Source organism: Octodon degus, unplaced genomic scaffold (genome assembly GCF_000260255.1).
Source record: "Octodon degus isolate 3935 unplaced genomic scaffold, OctDeg1.0 scaffold00082, whole genome shotgun sequence".
Lineage (NCBI taxonomy): Eukaryota > Metazoa > Chordata > Mammalia > Rodentia > Octodontidae > Octodon > Octodon degus.
Window position 1 is genome coordinate 7,274,389 of NW_004524658.1, and position 23,217 is coordinate 7,297,605.

At 37.8% G+C, this 23,217-nt stretch overlaps 1 protein-coding gene and 1 pseudogene across 4 annotated transcripts in view; one reads left to right on the forward strand and one right to left on the reverse strand.

The window, feature by feature from the left end:
* Mbd5 (methyl-CpG binding domain protein 5) overlaps positions 1-23,217 on the forward strand; it is a 479,901-nt gene that overhangs the window by 322,471 nt on the left and 134,213 nt on the right. For all 4 annotated transcript variants that reach the window (XM_023721333.1, XM_023721332.1, XM_023721337.1 and 1 more), the window contains one exon: positions 18,970-19,092. The gene's annotated coding sequence lies outside the window, so the exon portion shown is untranslated. The remainder of the gene's footprint in view (positions 1-18,969; positions 19,093-23,217) is intronic.
* Positions 12,577-14,218, reverse strand: LOC101587988 (annotated as a pseudogene).

Consider the following 23,217-nt stretch of genomic DNA (forward strand, 5'->3'; position numbering starts at 1 on the left):
TGTTTGTAAATAGGATCACAAGTCAGCATCTTGTACAGCAATTAACCACTAAGAAGAATATATGCAGTGTATTATTTGTTGAAACTGTACTTCCGAGTTGATTTGAAACTGTCTCATTGCTATCTGTGTATCAATAAAACTTTGGAAAAAAAAAAAGAAAAAAAAACACAAAAAACCAAAGAAAAAAAAAGTTTCCCCGCAAGCAGAATCATTTGTCCTCACAGAGAGCCAAGGGGCCAGGGAGATGGCTCAATAGAATAAGTGCTTCCCTGGCATGCACAAGGGCCTAAGTTCAATCCCTGGTTCTGCCAAAAAAAAAAAAAAAAAAAAAAAAAAAAAAAGAAAAAAAGAAAAAAGAAAAGAAACTCACAGAGAGCTAGTGAAAAAATTCCCACCCAGGAATTGTAATTACAGCATCATAATTGTTAAAAATTATTCATAGCTCCCAAAAAACAATAGAAAAGACTTTATTCAAGGAGGGACTATTATAGAAGACATAAATAAACCATTACAGTGAGATTTTTCATTGTAGCAGAGAGATGGACTCAATTCTGACTCCCAAGAATCAAAAGGAGGTATTTAGAACTAGAGCCAGCCACGTGCTGGGGATGTCAGTGTATGCACAATCACTACCAGAAAACATCAGGAGTGAGGAGGATTCAGTCTAAACCAATGTGGTGCAGTTTTAAGCAGGCAAACTAAGGTGATGGTAGCACCCTGAGGAGTTTAACCAGATATCACAGATACAGTGTTATAAAGTGAAAGTAATTCTTCTCCCAAAAGTCTCAGTTATTCAGCTGATAGTGATTAGATCATGGCAACTCTCAGCTCATGAGAACATTAACCCACTGGTCAGATTGTAATTTGATGGTGTTATTGGAAAGTGGCAAACCCAGGAGGTGGGTGCTAATTGAAGGGAGAGGATTCTGCCACTAAAACTTTGAAGGTCATAGCTGACCCAGCTCTGCTTCTTGTCTACCCTGAGCTGAGCAGCTTTCCTCTGCCACACCTTTCTGCCAGGATGTTCTGATTTACCCTGGGCCTAAAGCAGGGGAACCAGTTGCCAGGAACGGAAGCCTGAGCCATCATAAGTCTTTCTGCCTTTCAATGTAAGATACTTTGTCATAGTGGTGGAAAGCTCACCAACAGGACTGCCACTACATGGATCCATCAGAACAGTTGCTAAGGCTGGAGCAAAGAAATAAGTAGTCTTAGGACAGAGCCTAAGTCTAGAGCCTAGTTAGAAATCAGAGTCATTTCTAACTAAAATGTGGTCAAATGAACTATTTCAGTAGTAACTTAGCTAATTTACAGTTTTCCTATCTCCTTTTCTTGGCCAACCTACATCTTGCTGTGAGGTTAATATAAGTAAATCATCCCTTTAATCCTGTTACTACCTGCTGAAGTTCCTTTCATTGGTGTACATATTCACTGTCAGCAAAGGCTGTAAAACAAGCACCCACTAGGATCTTACAGCATAGCTGATTATAAGTTCATTTATAATTTTTCACAAGCTCAATATTTCTTTGAACACTTGTGTTGCATTTTACAGATTTACAAAAGATTACATTGCACTTCAAAATGTTTTTAATATAAAAGTAATATTTGTGTTAAGTATCACCAATATTACTTGAACTGAAGTCTTCAGATATTTATTTAATTTATTTTTATTTTTTTTTTTTTTTTTGGCGGAACCAGGGATTGAACTCAGGCCCTTGTGCTTGCAAGGCAAACACTTACTCTACTGAGACTTGATCATTCAAGAAGATGCTTCGGGCTGGCGAGTAGCTCAGTGGTCTAAAGCACCTGCTTAGGGAAGCTTATGCAGGTGCAGGGGACCGCAGTTCAACTGTTCATACCATATGCCATGCCAGCCCCACCCTCAGGGTGGGCTGAGATGGCCAAAAAAAAAAAAAAAAAAAAAAAGAAGATGTTTCATATAAGCAAGTTTTCCATTGCTGAGTGAGATATACATATTCTTGTTCATAGAGGTCAGACATATGGAACAGAATTTATGTAACTTTGTTTCATATTTAAGGCACTCACTTGTATAGCGCAAGTCTAGCCTTACCATCTTATAATTTGCTGTTTTCCTGCATTAATCTTCTGATAAATTGGTTACCTGTCCACAGTTATTTATCACATTCTCACTGTGTACCAGGCTGCCTTTGAAAAATGTCTTGCACTATGTACCACACAGAATTCTTCACTTTGTCCTTTCTTCCTACCTTTCTCCTGATTTCTGTATATTAAAATGCAAATCCTTCAAAGCTAATTTGAATACTGACTTTCTCCCAATGTTTAGGTTATATTTTTGTATTTGTAAGACTAAATCTTACCATAAAATTGGTAAAGAAGAATTAAACAAGCAGAATGGAATAGAGAGTGAATTTGGTTATACAAGGTGAAAATAAGTTTGTGTTGATGATTTCTTAGTATCAAATGCTGTCTTATATTTTCTGTTGGCTGTCAAATTAATGGACATTTAACAGTTTTTCACAGCAATAATATTATATTGTAATCATTGAAAATAGACCCATATGATGAGTCAACTAGAAATTTAACCATACTTTAAATTTTAATTGTAGGAAAACTGTAATATATTTTGTTTAGTCCTGCTTTGCTGTACCACTGGTTAAACATATGGGCTCCCACATGCTAAACACTGAGCCACATCTCCAGCCCCAACTGAAATGTTAATAGGAGTTTTATAACAAAAGAGGTCTATGGCAGAATAACTTGTGGAAATGGACTGGACTAAAGTGAGTTTTGCAAACCTGAATTGCATTTTTATAATGGCATATTCTGTACAAAATTATTTGGTAAATGGTACTCTATATTTTTCCAAATAATCATAGGTATTTGCATTGTGTTTAATCATGTGGATAGGTTCCCAGGACCATTTTCATGGCACCTGTACTGGTCCCTCAGTGGCATGATCCTGAAAAATCAGACTCAAACCTCTAGTGAATTATCTAGATGTTTCTCCCACTGTTCTTCAGTATACTTATAATACATCTATCAATCATAAAATCCTAGAATATGGCTATTTTAAGACATTTGTAGCACTTTTATTTACTTTCATGCTTCTTTGAACCTTTTTTGTTTCATCTGTTTCTTCATTTCTGAAGCTTTCCACAAACTCCAATATGAATTAGACTACTTTTATTTGGTTTTCCTGGACTATAAAACTATGGACTAAAGTTGCTTCAGTTTGTAAATTGTTTTTTGCAAGCTTTTAGCTTCATTTATTATTCTTAAGTTTAAAGTAGAATGATATTAGGAGTTAGTTCATTTTAGTTACTCTTCCACTTAAATTCTTTAAAGATCTACTCTATATATTATTCACTTTTCTATATACTGTTGTACTTAGCACTACTTCAGGGTCTTAGTACATATGCAAATGTTTGGAAATTAAATTATTTAGTGTTGCTCATTTTTATGAAATTTGGTCTCAGTCTACAATTTTAATGATTCTTAGGAGTACCTTGTTAACTGTACCTTATTCCATTGGTAATATCTTTGCTCAAAATATTTATGGAAGTTCTTTTGTTTCACACAATTTGAATATAAATATTAATTTCATAAGAATTCTGAGAACAGCTGTCACTTAAAAGATAATTTTGTGAATCAGAGTTGTTTATATATGTTTTTGTGTTAGGAGAAGCAAAAGCTAGTAATAAAGTCAAATACAGAAAATTAATTCAAACATATTTTCTTTTAATGTATTTAGTGCAGTGTCTACAGAGTCTCACTACACAGGTTGGACTCAGTGATCCTCCTGTTTTCATCCTCCCAAACACTGGGTTTCAGGCGCATATCACCACGCCCAGTCTCATTCAGCCTCTCAGCATGGCATGCCAGGAATCAAACCCTGGTCCCTGTGTCTGCCTAAGCAGCAAACATATTTTGAACAACACCAGGATCTTGGTTTATGCCCTCCAAAGACAACTATTTTGAAAGAGAAAGCTGATTAAAATTATATTTATTAAACCCACTGTTAGCTGCGCATGGTGACGTATGCATGTTATTCCAGTACTTGGGATGCTGAAGTATCTTGAGTCTGAGGGTAGCCTAGGCTACATAGTGAGTTCAGTGCCAGCCTCAGCTACATAATGAGGCCCTCTCTCACAAAACCAAAAATAAAAAGTGTAAAAGGATAGCTGAGCTTGTGGCACATGCCTGTATTCCCAGCACTCAGGAGTCTGAGGTAGGAGGATCAGCATGAGTTTGAGGCCAAGCTGAGCTCCATAGTGGGCTCAAGGCCAGCCTGAACTACATAATGAGACCATATGTCAAACTACAACAGCAGTGGCAAAAAAGATACCACTCTCTTAAGAGTTGAGGTTTGCAACTCTGGTTTATTAGCACAAGTTGTTGACTTTATTTACCTGAAAAATGAAGGATGTATTACTTTCCTTGACTTAAAATTGATCTGATGCTGTTATGAATGGGCATTAGACTTTTACCAATGACTCTGAACCTGAAGTTCAGGCCACTTTAGGTTATGTACTTCCACATAGCTCATCTGTCTTTTTTATCCGTTAGAAGTAAAGTGTTAGAGTAGTTCCACCAAACTTTTATTCTTTGATATTTATGTTCAATTAACCTGTTTGAAACCTCTTGAATATATAAAGGTTTCAAACAGGTTAATTAATATAGAATATATTAATCTCTTATAAATTAATATTCAAATTGTGTGAAAAAAAGCACTTCCATAAATATTTTGTGCGGAGATATTACCAGTGGAATATGGTGTAATTAACAAGGTACTCCTGGGCTGGAGAGATAGCTCAGGGAATAAGCGCTTGCCTGGCAAGTGCAAGGGCCTGAGTTCAATCCCTGGTTACACACACACATTGAAAAAAAAAAACAAGGTACTACTAAAAAGAATCCTAATCCAGCTGTGTAGATTTTGTATGCTGTCGCCTTTGCTACAGTTTATTCTTTAATTTTTTTATTTTTTAAGAAGAATACAAACCTATAGTGATCCCCCTATGCTCAGCCTCCCAGGAGCTGGGTTTATAGGTGCATGCCACCATGCCCAGTCTCAATTATGGTCTCAGTGCACCCTGCAGGCAGGGCTGGCAGGGCACACCAGGGATCAAACCCAGGGTGCTGCGCTCTACCTAAGCAAGCACTTGAGTCCTCTGAGCTGTTTGGCTGGCCCTTATAATTTATTTTTAATTACAGAATATTATTCTTGTTCCATTATATCTTTTTTTTTAATGCCATTATAGATGAGTATAGTGGCACATACCTATAAAACCCAGCACTAAGGTAAGGAGGAGTGCCACAAATTCAAGGCTAGCTTGAGCCCTATGCTGAGTTCAAGGCCAGCCTGAACAATAAAGCAAGACCCTGTCATAAATAATTATTAAGGTGGCAAAAAAAAATTAAGTGCCATGATAGCTAACTCTTTCATCATGACAAAAATGTATACATTCGTGTTGTAATGATTTTCACATCACTTCTTTGCTGTTAATCAAGTAGTGATAATAGAGAATGAACCCAAAGCTTAAGCTCATTGCCTAATTATATGATCCTTTAGCTATAGGAGCCTAATCTGGAAAGGACGTAACAGATGGAACAAATACTGTAAAATAATATTTATTTCAACTGCACTTATTCAATCTGAAGAATGGAATAGTTATTATGTTCACCTGAAGTATACTCTACCCCCTTGTAGCCAAAAAGAAAAGAATTATCAGTCAAATTAATACTGTAGAATTAAATAGAGGGGTCTACTTAAGAAAACAAGGCCTGTGAGCATATTTGGAGTATTCAGTAGTTCTTATTTTTATTATAACTTCAAAGTATTTTATAAGTTTATAGCATAAAGTTTTATGTGAACAAGTTGTTTTTTTCAATTTTGACAGCTGGACAGCTTCTGCTAGTGGCTGACCATCTCTCTGATCACAGTCGTGGGTCCTGGGATCGGCACTTAGACAAATTTAGGCTCAGTGACACGCTACACTGCTTGGGCTACCAATTATGGAGCTAAAATGAAGCCACCCAGAGCAGAAGATCCTCAAGTTAGTTTATCTGAATGCTATTCCATCCAATAAACTAACATGTCCACTTTTTATTTTTATTACTTTAATTTTTTTTTATTTATTTGGTACAGGGTCTCCCTTCGCAGCTTGGACTCACAGTAATTCTGCTATCTCAGCTTCTCTAGTGCTAGGATTATAAGCATGTGCTACCACACCTTGTTTTGGTGGCAGCATGGCACTCCCAGGGCTCTGGGGCCAGCACATCATGCAATACCAGGGTTTGAACTCAGGTCATTGCACTTGCCAGGCAGGCACTTAGATCACCAAGTTATCTCCCCAGCCGAATATGTCCTCTTTGACCTAAATCAGTGATGAGTATGTGGCTCGAGAGGGACATGTAGTGATGGGGTTAGAGAAGTTTTTCCTTATAAACAGAGAATCACAACTTCTACCTAACATAGGTATGATCTCAAATATTTTTAATATTAGCTGACATATTAAATATAAAGTTATCTGGTAAACAACACATTCATGAAAAAGTCATAATTCTTGTCTCACTGCTGGGTGGCTTGAGCTACTGGTACTACATGCATGACTATCCCTTGCATGACTGTATCACTTGTATCAGTGGTATATGTTAAAGCAGTATGCAGATGTTTATTGTCATTATATCCTAATGAAATAAGTAACTTCTTCATATAGTAAACTGTACCTTTTAGTAGTTATAACTAATTTTTATTCAATTCACCCTCATTAAAAGTCTGAGAGTATTACATACTTGTTTAGCTTGTGTCCTCATGAAATCATAGGTGGGTATTTTCAAAGGTGACTGGATCTAGAATGTGTGATGCTAGGATTAAATGTGTGATGCTAGGGTTGAGTGTATGTAGTTACTATATTAGTTTGCTGATTGGTTTGACATCATTCTGGATATGGATAATAGGAAGACCCATCCTGGGCGTGAGCGCTATCTTCCCTAAGAGCATGTAGCCTGAGTGGAAAGAGGGCTGCAGTGGGGCTTGCTGCTCTGCTGCTTTGCGGCCTTCTGCCTGTCCTGCAGCCCCATGCCCTGTTTCTTCTCTGTGACGCCCTCTACCGTGCCACCCTGCCTTGGAACCAGCTGTCGACTGAAACATCTACAAACTATAAGCTGAAATAAATTTTTCTTCCTTTAACGTTGGATGTTTGAGCAATGAAAAGACAATATTCTTTGTGAAAATATATTTTGAATAAAAATATAAGATTGTGCAGTGTTCAGGTCACTTTAGCTTATGTACTTCCATATAGCTCATCTATCTTCTTTATCCATTAGAAATAAAGTGTTAGAAAAAAAAAGAAAGAAAAAAAGTAAGTAAGTGTTAGGGCTGCGGAGATGGCTTAGTGGAATAAGTGCTTCCCTGGCAAGCACAAGGGCCTGAGTTCAATACCCGCTTCTGCCAAAAAAATAAAAATAGTGTTAGAGTAGTTCCACCAAACTTTTATTCTTTGATATTTATGTTCAATTAACCTGTTTGAAACCTCTTGAAAATATGTATTGTTTACTAATTTCAAGTGAATTTTATCAGGCTTATTAATAAAGTAATTGAAAAATTATTCTGTCTAGTTACCAGAAGTAGCAGATGGGGAAACAAACAAGCAGTGTCCACTCCTGCAAGTATTCTCAGCTCCACTTTACAGATAGCAAAATGGACACCTAGAACTAAGTGACCTGTCCAAACCTAGGTCTTCTAATTACAAATCTTGTTCTAGATTTGTTAAAGCAAAATATAAGCAGCATTGGTTAAGAAAAGAGAAGTAGCTTCAGGTGTGACATTTATTTCTAACTTACATTTTGAAGTTGAATCAGACATAAATGTTTTGAGCCTAAGTAGTCAACATAGAGAACACTACATACTATTTACTATGTCTCAGGCTTTTTGCCAGTCACTCCTCATGTGCCATTTAATACTCAGAAGTTCCTTGTAAAGTGAAAACTTAAATAAAAGCATGACTAATATCTTGTTCTACTGGCAGAAGGAAGGGGTAGAGGGAGGATAGATTTATCCAGGCATAATATATGAATGCATGGAAATGAAACCCATTAATTTATACAATTAATATGCCTTAGTTATTATAGCCAGAAAAACATTGTCCAAGATTATACAGTGAGAACTAGGGTTTGAACCTTACCATGCCTGTTTTTTAAAGGCATGAGATTTGGGAACTTATAAAAGCCTACTTTATGTTACTGACATACGATTGATACTGCGGTGGGGTGTAAATTATCATTTCCAGTGGCAGAATATAATTTATATTCCCACCATCAGTGTAGAAGGGTTCTTTGTTCCTGCAACCTTGCCAGTATTTGTTTATGAGTCTGTGATTATAGTCATTCTTACTGGAAGAGGATGGAATCTAAGTGTTGTTTTGATTTGCATTTCTCTAATACCAAAGATACTGAGCATTTTTTTCATGTACTTCTTGGCCATTTGTACTTCTTTTGAGAAGTATCTATTTCAATTTCCCAATTTTTTTTAATTGTATCTTTTATTTGGACAGGCCTAGTTTTTTTTTTTGTTTTGTTTTGTTTTAAGACTTCATATGTAATAGATATTAGTCTTCTGTCTAAGAAGTAGCTGCCAAAAATATTTTCCCATTTTGTAGGTTGTCTCTTCACTCTGTTAATTTCTCACTTTGTTATGTAAAAGCTTTTTATTTTGATATAATCCCATTTGTTGATTCATGGTGTTATTTCTTATGCAGTAGAAGTTCTAGTCAGAAAGTCCTGGCCTATACCTATGTATATGCCTATGATTTTCCTATTTTATCTACTAGCATGTTGTTTCTGTTCTGATATTTAGATCTTGTGTTCATTTTTGTTTTAGATTAGTACAAGTTGAAAGATACGGGTCTAGGTTCAGTGTTCTACATGTGGATAGCCAATGTTCCCAGCACCATTTGGTAAAAAAGCTATCTTTCCTCCTATATTTTTTTTGGCCCTTAGTCAACGATGAGGTGACTGATCATGCCTTAGTTGATTTGTTCCTCTGTTCTGTTTCATGATCCATGTATCTGTTTCTGTGCCAGTATTATTTATATGTTTTAGATATTGGCCTGACTGAAGAATGTTTCCATTCCATAGGCTGTCCCTTCACTCTGTTGTTTGTTTCCTCTGCTGTGTAGAAACTTCTTAGTTATGATCCCATTTGTTGATTCTTGATACTCTTTCTTATGTAATTGGTGTTCTGTTCAGAGAGTCCTTCCTTGCACCAGTGTTTTCAAGAGTTTTACCTATTTTATGTTTTAGCAAATTCAGTGTTCCCATTTAATATCTAGATCTTTGATCTATTTTTATTTGCTTTTAGTATAGGGCAAAAGGTGTGGCTCCAAAATCACTTGGATAGCCAGCTTTCCAAGCATCATTTGTTAAAGAGCTTCTCTTTATGTTTTGGGCCTCCTTGTCAAAAACTCAAGTGGCCAAATGTGATTGGTGTTGTGTCTGCATTCATCGTTCTGTGGGGCAACATGTCTGGTTTTGTGCCACTACCATTCTGTAGCAGTATAACTTGAAATCCAGGGTTCTAATGCCTCCTAATTTTGCTCAAGATTACCTTAGCTATTCTGAGTCTCTTTGCTTCCATATAAATTTTAAGATTGTTATTCTAGTTCTCCAAAGAATTTTCTTTCAAAAATTTGACATTGCCCTCCACTGTCTTTTAACTTCTAATGTTGAAAAATTGAAAGAGAGTCTAATTTTTGTTTTATGCATTTTTTTTCTTTCTGGAAGCTTTTAGTATTCCTGTTTGGATAGTCTCAGTATTCCTCAGAGTTCTGATGTTTTATTAGGATATGTTTTGTTAAAGATCTAGTTTCATTCATTTAACTATTTAAGTATAAGGGTGCATTTTTCTGTCTGCTTTCTGTTAAAATTGGGAATTGAACCTAGAGCCTTCACACTGAGGTACATCACCAACCCATTTTATTCTTTAAGACAGGGTCTCACTAAATCACTAGGTTACCCAGGTTATGCTTGATCTTGCATTCCTCCCCCCTCAGTTTCCCAGAGTTTTGAGATTATAGGTGTGTGCCACCACACCCAGCTTCCATGAGTCATTTCAGTATAGAAGTTTGTGGGGTTTAGTTCAGGAAATGTTGCATGAATTATTTTTTTCTATTTTCTCTGTTCTCTCTTTTTATTTAGATGTTGCTATTACTATGCCAGTCTTTTTAATTACTTGTCTGTCTTTTCTGATTTCATTCTCCTAGTGAATAACTTAAGGCTGGAACTTTTGTAAATGAATCTGTTGGGGTTTTTGTTTGTTTGTTTGTTTGTTTGTTTGTTTGCAGTTATTTTATCACCTTGGAGATTATTTGTTTTATAGTATACTTATAATTTCCTTTCTTATAATGTCTTTAGATTTGAGTTGTTCTTGTTTATCTAGGACCTTGAGGTGAATCCCTGGCTTATTTATTTGAGCTTGCTCTGGTTTTCTGATGTAGGTCTTCACTACTATAAGCTGCTTTCTTAGGACTGCTTTCATTGTATCTCATAAACTCCAGGCTGATGTATTTGCATTATCATTTGATTGTAGAAACTGTCTAATTTCTTCTTTAACCATCTGTGATCCATTTATTACTCAGTAGGATATTATTTAATTTCCATCTGGTTTCCTTGCCAGTAACTTCTAGTTTCATTGTACTATGATCTCATAATAAACATAGGATAGTTTCGATTCTTTTCAGTGTACTTAATAAGCCTGCTTTATGGGCATGCTTTATGGTGTGGTCTATTTTGGAGAAAATCCTTCTGCTGCTCAGAAAAATTTGCATTCTGTTATTGGTGAGTGGAACATTCTGTAGATACCTGTTAAGCCCATTTGTTTGATGCAGCTCTCACTTTTCCATTGATTTTTTAGTTTATCTGTCCACTTGGAACAGTGGGTGATGAGGTCCCTCATTACAGTTGTATTGATGTTTAACTCATTTTTCCTGTCCATTAGTCTTATTTCATGATACTGACTGTGCCAGCATTTAGAGCATATGTTTGTAATTGTTATCTATTCTTTTGAATCATTCCTCTAACCAATATATAGTAAGTGACGTTCTTTGTGTCATCTGATCAGTCTTGGGTTGATATCCATTTTGCCTTAAATTACCATTGCTACTCTTGCTTTTTTATGGGTTCCCAATACATGGAATATTGTTTGCATCCTATAATATTTAGTCATCAGTTTCTTTTTTTTTTTTTTAATGTATTTAGTACAGTGTCTACAGGGTCTCACTACACAGGTCAGACTCATAGTGATCCTCCTGTTTTTAGCCTCCCAAGCCCTGGGACTACGGGCGTGCACCATTGCGCCCATTCTCAATTGCTGTCTCAGTGTGCCCCAGTGGTGGGGCCAGCAGCAAGCCCAGGGACTGAGCCCTGGCCTCTGAGCTGTTTGGCCGACCCTGTCATCTGCTTTGCAGCGATGCACTCAGCATGTGGCTGCCAGTAGGCCTTTATTTCTGTCTCAGTTTTTGACTTCCTGCTTTAATTTGAGGAGAGAAGGATCAGTATGATTGACACAGAACCCAGTTTTCCATAAGAGATCCACAGTATTGTCAGTGACAGAAAGACAAGCCAGGTATTGGTATAAGGTAAAAGCCTCATTAATAGAAGCAACTATGCCACCCTTCCCAGAGCAGCAACATCATCAGCAGTAAGAGAGTTAAGGAAAAGCAGGATGTTGACATCCAATAAAAACTCTTAAAGTTAACACTGTACCTGTCTTAATATAAACAAAAATTGTAATTGTAATTGTAATATATACACAGAAATAAGATAATTTAGGAGAGTTCCAGGTACTGAATCCCTGTACTATAGCACAAGCCTTGTTAAAAATAAAGTTTTCCTTGGATTCTTGTTTAAAACAAAAATAGGAGACAGGTATAGGAACATACCCTTGTAATCCCAGCATTTGGGAGCTTGAGGCATGAGCACTACTGAGAACTTACAGCTAGTGTGGGCCACACAGTGAAGCCAACTTGAACTACATAGCAAGACCCAGTCTTAGTTAAAATATATATCAATTACATATTGGCATACAGTACATACCTATCTATGTATCAACTCAGCATAGAGTCAATTAAATGTCTAAAGATTAATATATCTTAATACTAGTAATGATGGAAGGGTTGGGGTATGAAAATGGAAGAGGTAAAACCTTGAAAAAAGTATGAAAAGGAAGATGAGAAGAAACAGGAAATTGAGATAAAGGATCATATTAAGGTATAAAAGAACATTAATAGACTTAGTTAAAAGCAGCAAATGAACAAAGAAAATACAAAGTTAAGTAATAAAATAAAAAAATGAGAAAAAAATGCCAAGGAAAAAGAAATGAGTCCAAAAACATTTATACTTGTGAAATGAGTCATTTCTTTCCTAGATATGCAGAGGTGCAGGTAGTCACTCTTTTTTTTTTTTTTAACAGTAACAATATGTCTATTACATCAGCTGAGGATGCAAACACACACTCTTAATTTAAGGAGAGTAGGAAAACAGTAATCCCTAGAATACTATTGCAAATACTGTGTTCATCTGTAGCAAAAATTAAGGCAGTCAGTCATTTTGATCATCATCCCAATCCTTCTTTCCACTTGGAGGCTTGGGTCCACTGGCTGGTTTGGCCGTGATGATCTGATCAAACTCTAAGTACAGTAACTGCAGCATTAGTAGCCAACTTGATAGCCCAGTATTTTCCCAGATAAGTATCTAGAACACCAGCTTCCAGCATGTCCTTTACAGCAAGAATTTCAGCCTCAATATTTAATCCAATATTTTATTTCCTTCTTAATGCACTGCATATAGTTTAGAGATTATTTTATTGGCCTTAACTCCAGAGTTCTCTGCCAGTGCCTGGGGGATAGCTTCAAAAGCCTCAGCAAACTTCTTGATAGCATATTGTTCAAGTCCAGGAGCAGTCTGTCTGTATGATGTGATCTGTTTGGCCAGTTCATTTTGCACCACTTCTAGGTATAAGACGTTTATTCCTTGTGAGAACTTTGAAAGTCTTAACACCATCATCTACTACCCTTTCTATGTCACCCATTAATTGTTAGTAGAACCTCCAAATACAATAGTAGAAATGACACCGTCTTCTTTTTCATGCTTAAAAACCACCACCTGTGTGTCTCCAACTTCTGAGAGGTAGACACTGTCACAGTGTCCCATTTCTTCAAGGACAGGAGGAGTCAGTCTAGGAAGAGCTGTAGCACCAGCTGTAGCACCAACTATTTTACATAGTCTTCTAAGATCCCATTTTGAATTGAGTCTCACCAGCATGATATTGTACTAGTGTACATAATGAAGAGCCATGTTCGCAACTTTGCCACCTGTTACGATGACATTTGCACCAGTATCAGCAATAGCTTTGACTTGTGCATCCATGAGATTTTCTTCTCCTTTACTAAAATTCATCAGTTCTTCGACTATCTTTATCAATACTGTTCCCTTAGTTTCTGTTATCATGCCATCATAAGGGCATGAGTGAGTACACTGCAATTATTGCATCTTTGACAGATGTTACATCACCTTCAGTTTCTTTAAAAACTGTGCCATGTAATACTGAAGAGGAAGATACCGGAGCCCAGAATTTTACAAACTCTGATGTTATCAACATTGAAATGGCCAGTCAGGAAAAATAGATACACATGCCTGAGCAATAAGCTTGGCTGGAAATGCTTCATGGCCACACTGTGTACTCACTGTGGAGGTACGAAGCAGAGCTGATGCTTCCTCAACATCCTGAAGGTTTTTTGCAGAATAGCATACCAAATCAGGAAGAATTGCATAGGCTTTGCTACAGGCTACTTCATACCCTTCTGTAGCCTCTGAAATTGACAGGCTAGTCCTCAGAAGTTCCTCAGCCAATTCCAGAAGAGCTCCAGCAAACACCAGAACCAAGTTTGTGCCACCTCCGCCCTCCTGTTCTAGCGTATGAGAGGCCCTCACAGTCATCTTTGCAGCACGATGCTGTGCTTCTAACTCTCTTAACATAGTTGCTGCATCATCTGTCACAAGCAGCTTCTCCAGGTGGCTGACAGCCATTTCGTTCATTCCGTTTGGTCCATACGAGTGTTGGGGCAAACTCCTTGCAAGCTTGTATATTTCTATACACAGTCTCTTCTAATCCTGAAAAATGTTTCACTCCCTCCTTGAGCATCTGGGCAAAGCCCGGGGCTTTGGAGACATGAAGTGCCATGGCTGGGCAACAGGCAGCTATTCACGTGCTCACTCAGAAGATTGGTAGTCAATCCTGAGAACTATTTTATTTCTGCATTCATGTTTTCATGTGAGAGTTGCTGAATCCTGCCCAGCCTTTCCCGGTGGGTGTGATCTGTCATTTATTGTGTCAGTTTTTGTGTCCCTTTGCACACCACAAGTCGCTGCTTTCTACACTGATCTTTATGGTTTGTGCATTTTTAAGCACTGCCTGCACCCCCTTGCTCCAGAGGCCCTTGTCTCCATATACACCAGCTATGGCAACTGTCAAAACCAAGGCATATCTCTGGTGTCATTGCCAGGCTGAAAAACAGGAGGATCAGTATGAGTCTAAGCTGTGTAGTGGGACCCTGTACCAAGTACACATTTAAAAAAAAAAATTACTAATTCAGGTTTAACATTATTGGTAAGAATACTACACTGATGATTGTATGCCTTTTCAAAGTATATCCAGAGTAAGAAGAAATTCTTAACACAGATGGGCAGATTGGCCTGATTGGAGGTTTAATTTGAGTTTATCAATTCTGGTTTTAAGTTTACTGATTAGGCAATTTGTATGTGATTTGATATTTAAAATAGACCTGATATTAATAACTAGTGGTCCTTTTTCAAATGAGATTGAGTGCATTGAGGGTAGGATAGTCACAAACAGCCCCATTTCAATTGATCAGTTTATTGTGAGTTTATTTTTTAATAATTTGGGGAGTTGATATAATCAAGACTATTCTAACTTTTGAAGCTAAGTATCACTTAATGTCTACTTACACGGTTGAAGTGAAATAGGACTGATAGTTGTAGGAGGACAGGTCATGTGACTCAAGGCCAAATTGACTTCAGTTAGCACAAAAGGGGAAACAACACACTGTGCTCCTGTGGCAACACAGGCAAGTTCCAAGGAGCACTCAACCCTCCTGAGATGGCCTTGTTCACCTGGGCATAGAGTAGACGTAACAGGAAGCAGATGCATCTTCTGCTACCCTACGCTTGCTCCTGTGTCTAAGTAAATGAACATGAGGTGGGCCCAATAATCAGGGCTTTTTTGTCCACTAGAGGCAAAAGTCCCCTTGGTCCCCATGTTCAAGATTCATCCTGTGCCTTTTGTCTCATCCTCATTTGTCCCCTGCCCCAAGTCGGGAATAATCTTGTAGGCTGTTTCCTGCAGATACTAACATGCTGTTGGGGTTGGGGAACTAAAAGGGTATGTTTTCAGATAAGGTCCCCAAAGAAAGTACACAGAGCAGACATCAGCAACAGCAGCAAGCAGGGTCTGTATTGTCCAGCTCATATGTATTAGCTGTTATCAAAGTTTACATTCTATGTACTGTCATAACCGTTCAGCACATGCATGGTTGTCTGTGCTGCATCATGCTCATGCAAATGTATCCTGCTGCACACCTGTGCCAAATAGTGCAGTGTGTCCTTGTGGGTCCTCAGACACCACAGCCTTAGAAACCATCCCATGCAGACTCCCTACACAGTCCTTGAACTCTGCCTAATTAGCCCCACCCGCGTATTTATTTGAAACACATGCCGCACTCACAGTATTTACTATTGTGCCTTGTAATATAATTGCTTTATGAATATTAATAGTTGTAACAACCTTAGCAGTTAATAATTATAATCATTTACAGATTAAGAAACTGAGGGGGCCAGGGAGATGGCTCAGTGGAATAAGTGCTTCCCTGGTAAGCACAAGGGCCTGAGTTCAATTCCTGGTTCTGCCAAAAAAAAGGAAAAAGAAAAAGAAACTGAGGCACCATGAATATAAGGGACTTTCTCAAGGTCATAAACCAAATAAGTTGACAGTCTTCCCTGCTGTTTATCTGTGAGGCTCCACTTGACAGTAGGGGACCAATATAGTTATAATCTGTACTTGAGGCTGATTTTTACTCATGTTCTTGTTCCTAGACAGTTGCCTCCTCCATTTCTCCCTGCATCTCTCCTTGCCTGAAAATGCTGTTTTACTGTATAGTGGTATTGCTTGATATTTGTAACAATACCACAGCACATGCAGGCATGTGGTTCTATGTGTATGTGCAGGGCTGATCAAAATATATGATGAATGTTTAAATTTTAAAAATTATTACAGTAAAAGACATTGCAGCCTGTTGTAGTCACATGCCTGTAATCCCAGCACTCAGACTGAGTAGAATTACTGTGAGTTTGAGGCCAGCCTGGGCTACAAAGTGAGTTCAAGGCCAGCCTAAAGTATATAGCAAAACTCTGCCTGCAAAAAAAAAAAAAAAAGTAAAAGAAAGAGACACACATTGCCATCAATCCCCTTCAAAATACTCCTCCTTCCTTGAGACCCATTTCATTGTTCTTGTCACTTTGGAAAGCAGCTCTGCAAGTCCTGTTTTATGTCTATTTGTCTTTATCAAAAACACAGTGAGTGCTACTCCTATGAGCCATACAGCAGAAAGCCAGGCTCATAAAAATGTGACAGTGTGTCTTCATGCACCGTATTCGCTGAGTCTGGCTGTGTAGGTCATTTGGCTCTTGCTGAGTGTCAAAAGAAAGTGTCTCAACTTGATTCAGATGCAGTGAGAAGGCCACAACAACAAAAATAAAGATAGTTATGAAAGAGGACTTCCAGAATTGCTTCAGATTGTGGCAAGAATAATGTGATAAGTGCTTTCAAAGGGGGTTAAGGAAGTATTTTGAGGAAAATTACTGGTGGTGTGTCTTCTACTATAATGATTTTTTAATTTTAATTCATTTTAATGAGAAAAAGATAAAACAGCAATGAAGCAAATAGCCACCATATTTTTGATCACACCACATATATCAGAATGCTTAGCTATTGTTTTTACTACTGTATTGCTTTGTCCATTTCAATAAGTTTTATTTTATGTTTCTCTTTAACATTTTTAGGCTTGGAATTTGGTAGGCTTCCTATATCAACATCCTCCCTAAGCTAGAGTTTTCATCTGAAAAACGGGAATACTGGTGGGAAATTGTGTGAGGATTAAGATAGGTCATTTTACAAACAATAAATACTATATGAAGCTTACTATACGTATATGTTTTATACTGCATTTAGTTACTGTCCTAGGTATTTTCTTCATTTTAACTGGTATTGATCACTTTCCTTCTTGCTGGGTCAAAACCTTCAACACCAACTACTTTAAGTAACAAGTTCAGAGAGTTCAGTCTTTGTTTGGCAGATTTACACACAGAAATGTCTTGGCAGAAGGGCTTGGGGAGAGGACAGCTGCTAATGTCATGGTGGCCAAGAAGCAGAAAGACAAGGGAGGTGCCAGGAGAGAGACTAAACCTCCCTGAGTAGGACCCATCTCCTAACGCCAAGCAACCGCAGTGCTCCCATGGTCCCATCCTCCTTTGAAACCTGGCCTGTGAGTGCACCCGGCTCCTGGAAGACACCTAGATATAATGCATACTCTAACTTAAAAGATTTGCATGGCACTTGCTTGGGCCTCCCTCCTGTCCCTCCTTCGGATTGCTTTCTTTCCTTCACTAAATGTATTTTGCTCTTAACCTCCATTTGTTCCTAAAATTCATTCTTCTGTTTTAGAGTACACAAACTCATCCCAGGTACCTTTCAGGTCGGGAGTTTCATTTTTCTCCTATATCACTTTCCCAATAAACCTTTCCTATTGTTAAAAAAAAAAAAAAAGGGGTTTGGAAACTTTGTGTGTCTGTGTGGGTGATAGCAATGATGATAAGACTAGGGACCAGGCAAGCTCTTTTTAAATGGGCTGTAATAGAGTTGTAATAGAGCTCTGGAATAGGCTATTTGTGATGACTTCCCAAAAGTTGAATAGGCTCATCTTAAAATAAGGATGTTAATAGTTACACTGTCTCATTATGATTACTATTGTATATATAGTGCCTGGGTGCACAAAAACAAAAACAAAAAAAGTAAAGAAAAAGATGTCTTAAAAGACACACCTCAGAATCTAGCATACAGTCTTTTTGGTTGTTTTTGGTTTTTGGTTTGTTTGTTTGTTTTGTTTTGTTTTGTTTTGTTTTGTTTTTTGGTGGAACAGGAGATTGAACTCAGGCCCTTGTGCTTGCCAGGGAAGTGCTTATTCCACTGAGCCATCTCCCCGGTCCCCTAGCATACAGTCTTTTTTTTTTTTTTTTTTTTTAAATAAAAGCATTTAATTTTATTACTTCAAGAAGCTGTCATTTTTTTAGAAATGAAGAGGTTTTTTAGAATGCCATTATAAATAATACTTTGTTTAGAAAATGTAACTCATGACAATAACATTCATTTAAGTTCATAGCATACAGTCTTGCAGATAAAAAAATACATAAAAATTATATACCAAATTTTATTGACAATTTTTTAATTATTAAATATAATTAGTAAACATGAAAGTACACTACTACTATAGTTGTTGATCATGATATGCTCAAAGGGTGAAGATATTCTCCCATATTCTGTTGTCTTTTGCAGGGGCTATTGTTAGATGTCTTTTGCTTTTGGTTTTCTTTTTTTGAGACCAGGTGTCACCATTGGTCCAGCAAGCCTTGTACTGTGCAGCCCAAGCTGACCTCAGACTCACTTGGGCCTCTTGCTTGAGCTGTCCAAACACTGGCATTTCAGGCAGGCACCATCACACCGCACACAGCTGCGCTCTGGCTGTTTGCCAAAGACTACCAGTGTGTAGAAATTTTAAAAATCCCAACTAACTTTATCAAATAAAATCCAGTTTCAAAGTTAGTCTGTAAATAAATATGGTGCCCTTGTTGTTTCTGTTACAGAGAAAAAGAGTTCTTCCCTTATTGAGACTCCTAACGGCGTAGAGTATCTGGAGATTTACTGCTTCCATTACACGGCTGGATCTCACCACACTTGTTATGTTTTCATTATTTTCTCTGCTGAAGGTAGGAACTTGTCTTCTCACCACAGATTCTTCAAGCAATTATAGTTCTCTTGTCTGTGGACTGAATTAAACGTGGAAAGTGTCTAATATCAATAATTTAAAGTACCACATATTTCCAAGTACTTATGTAGTTAAAGGTGTCATAGCTAAAATAAATTCTATTATAAAATTAATACACGTTCCCTGAAAAGAGAGGGAAAAAATGTAGTAATACTATCACCTTGAAAAATCCTACTGTTTGTCCTTTCTGGCATTCTTTTTTGAATTTATTAATAGGCATATTGTATATTAAGCAATATGCCTATTAATAAATTCAGAAAATAATTTAAGATATATATGTGTATATATATATATATATATATATATATATATATATATATATAATGGATAGAAACAATAGGATGTAAATGTTCTTTGGCTGCCCTGCTTCCTTTTCTTAGCATTATAGCATCTTTCATGTCAGTAAATAGCCTCCAACTCATTATTTTTAATGGTTATATAATATTCTAGTTTATCTTATTGACTATGTTTGATGATTACAAGTTTTCTGTGTACTAACATCATTTCATTGAATGTCCTTATACATATATCTTTTTGTCATGTCTGAGGACTTTTTAAAGACAATTTCCAAAAGTAAACATAGTAGAATCTTAATTTTCAAGGAAGTACTATTACTTTGAATGCACATATCAATGGACCTTTGACTTAGGAACTTAATATATTCATGAGGACTGATTATAATTCAACTTCATTGTAAGTCTGGACTATTTTTCCCGTAAGATATAATGGAAATACCCATAATGCATTCCAAATTTCCTTCTCATAATAAAAATGATTGTGTTATGTGCATACTTTACCAGAAACACCAATAATTTTCCTAGTGAACCACCAAAGCTACGAAATGTGTCTCGTGTACCAGAAACAATAATTTCACACTGTGCTCATCATTCCCAGTTGACAACTTTGGCTTCCAGAAAGGGAAGAGGATTAGAAGGTGGTCAGTGGTCATTGTTTGGAAGGAGAGTTCCCGCCCATAAGAACCAGGAAGCTGGCTCACAAGGTCTCATCTTTTTCAAACTAAAAACTGGTCCAAGATTGTCTGCTTTTGTCTTTTCTTTAACACAGTTCTGTAGTATTACATGGCATTCATTAAGCAAGTGGCACAGTGACTGCCTTTTTCTCTGTCTGGGTGGGTAGTGTGTACAAATGTTTGTAGCCATCCATTTTTTCATGATTTCCTTCAATTCTGAAGAACTGTGCTGCACTGATTGTTAATCATCACCCACCTCTCCAGAGAACTCCTGAGCTTCCTTTTTCTGTTGCTCAGCCAGAAGTTGCTGAAGCTTCTCTGAGGGCAGTTCCTCTGAGTGTTCCTCCACCAGTTGCTCAACATCACCCCTGTCTACCTCAAGCCTATGGACTCTGCCTTAATGGCAGTGTCATCAGCCATAGGTTCAGTTGAAGGCTCATGCTCCTCTAAAGAACCTTCCAAGTCTCTCTTCTGTATAATTTTAGGCCACAGTTTCTTCCAGGAGGATCTTAGTGTCCTTAGAGACACTGGCCCAGCACTTCTCAATTAACCCCACACAAGAAAAGATAGTGTAATATTCCTTCCAGAGCTCTTTAAAGGTTGATTAAATCTGTATTTGAAACCATCTGGTAGCACTTCAGGAACAGTTTCTTGGTGTATAACTTCTTAAAGTTAGCTACAGCCTGCTGATGCACAGGCTGCCGTAAAGGAATTGTATTAGGTGGGAGGACCTCAACTGAGACCCAAGGAAATTTGTCAACCATTTCCTCTTCTAAATCTTGTGGGCAAGTAGTTGCCATTTACCATCATGAAGAGAGGCTTGAGTGGTATACCTTTGCCCTCTAGGTACCGTCTCTTAACAGTAGGACAGAGAGCTCCCTGATGCACTCAATAGTAAGTAGTCTTGTTGCCTAGGCTTTTGCCTTAGATAGCCATATGACCCCTAGACTATTCATCATGACTTTATGTTTTTTGACCACTGTGGGCATCTCAGAGTGATAAACCAAGAGGGGTTTTATCTTTAGGTCACCACTCATATTGGCACATAGCAATAAGTTTAGCCTATCCTTCAAAGGCTTTTAATCTGGCATTTTCATTTTTCTTTTCTTTCTTTTTTTTTCCCCTATGTATTTGGTACAGGATTTCACTACACATCTTCGACTCATAGTGATACTTCCGTCTCAGCCTCCCCAGTGCTGGGATTATAGGTGTGCACCACCATTTCTGGTTTCTGTGGCCAGCTCACCCTGCCCAGGGTAGGGGCCAGCATGGCATGTGGTGCCAGGGATCAAACACAAGTCCTAGCACTTGCCTAAGCAGGCACTTAGTTCATTGAGCTATCTTGCCAGCCCAACCTGGCATTTTCTTTTCCTCTTTGGTAATGTATGTTCTCCAGGGCATTTTCTTACACAAAAGGCCAGATTCATCACAGTTGAAAACTTGATGGACTAGGGGAATAACAGTGGTCTAAGTGCCAGTGTAGGAAGTGCAAGGGTCAAAGTTCTGTCCCTAGTACTGCATGCTGTACTAATCCAGGAATCCAAGGCATGCTGTGCTGGCCTCAAAAACTAGGCATGGTAGTGCATGCCTGTAATCCCTGTGCTGGAGAGGCTGAGACAAGAGGATCACTATGAGTCTAAACTGCCTAACAAGACCTTGTATCAAATTAATTAATTAATTTTAAAAAATAAAACTTGAGAGCAAAACCCATTGCTCTGTATCATGGTTTCAAAGTGGTGTATATGATTTTTCAGCAGCCTTTTTATCAGCACTGGCTGCTGCCTCACCAGGTTTAGTTACACAGTGAACTTAAGTTCTCACTTTAAAATTATAAAACTGGTGGCCAAGGAGATGACTCAGTAGAATAAGTACTTCCCTGGCAAGTGCAAGGGCCTGAGTTCAATCCCTGGTTCAGCCAATAAATAAATGAATAAATAAAATTGTGAAACTACCCCTTACTGGCATGAAGTATTTCACTATTAATCACTCAATGGAGTATCCTTTATGAGATCTGCATCCATAGCCCTAGTTTTTGCACTGATAGGCTGTGACCTGAAACCTCATCTGCCTTTCATTTATTCACAGTAATAATAGCCCTTCTACCCCATCTAACACTTGATCGTGACTGACAAACTTGAGTAACACCTTTAGCAACCCTAACTTCCTTATACAAATCTTTTCTCTGTATGACTGTTGAGTTGGTGATTCCAGGACGGTGTACATATAAGTAAGTTAGGTGCCACAAACATCACTCATTTCTCGACCATTTCCTTCTTTTTGACTGTGATTGCTGTCTTTCCTTTCTTTCCTTCCTTTCTTAATTAGCTTCTTTCCTAGCTCTTTGAAGGCCATTTTGATAGTAATTCTAGTGATTTTATGAAAAATTGACCAAGATCATATCCACAGACGTACATTTGGGCCCAGATGGGTCAGAACTCAAGACTTTTGTTATAAGATAAACCTAAAATTCTAGTTGTGACCCAATGTGTTCATATATGAGATCAGTTGTAACTCTTGGGTCTATCATATGATAGTGTTACCAGGTTCTGTAGTACTGGGGACTCCTTCTTTCTTTCTTTTTTTTTTTTTTTTAAACATTTATTTATTTATTTAGTGTGTGTGTGTGTGTGTGTGTGTATGTGTGGCCAGCTCAGCCCACCAGGGGGCGGGGCTGGCTGGCATGTGGTGCTGGGGGATCGAACCGTGGTCCCTGCGCTTTCCCAAGCTTGTTCCAAGTAGGTGCTTTAGACCACTGAGCCATCTCACCAGCTCCCATGGGACTCCTTCTTTCAAGAGGTAATTTTTAGATTCTTTCTTCTTAAAAGAATTGGTCAAGACAAACACAAAAAGTGTAATGAGTTTTATATTTACTAAAGGTAGGAAAATAAATGTTCTCTGCAGAGTGAGAATGAGGCAATTAAAAGTAGGAAAAAAAGTACACTCTATAGGGTGAAAGCAAAGCTCTGTGAAGGGGAGAACACAGTGATCACGGGGTTCGTGCAGCCGTCTTGTGTACCTCCCATTCCTCAGACTGATGTCAGATTGAGGTTGTCCTATCAAACACCTGCTTCAGTTCTCAGGAGAAGAATTAGAAAT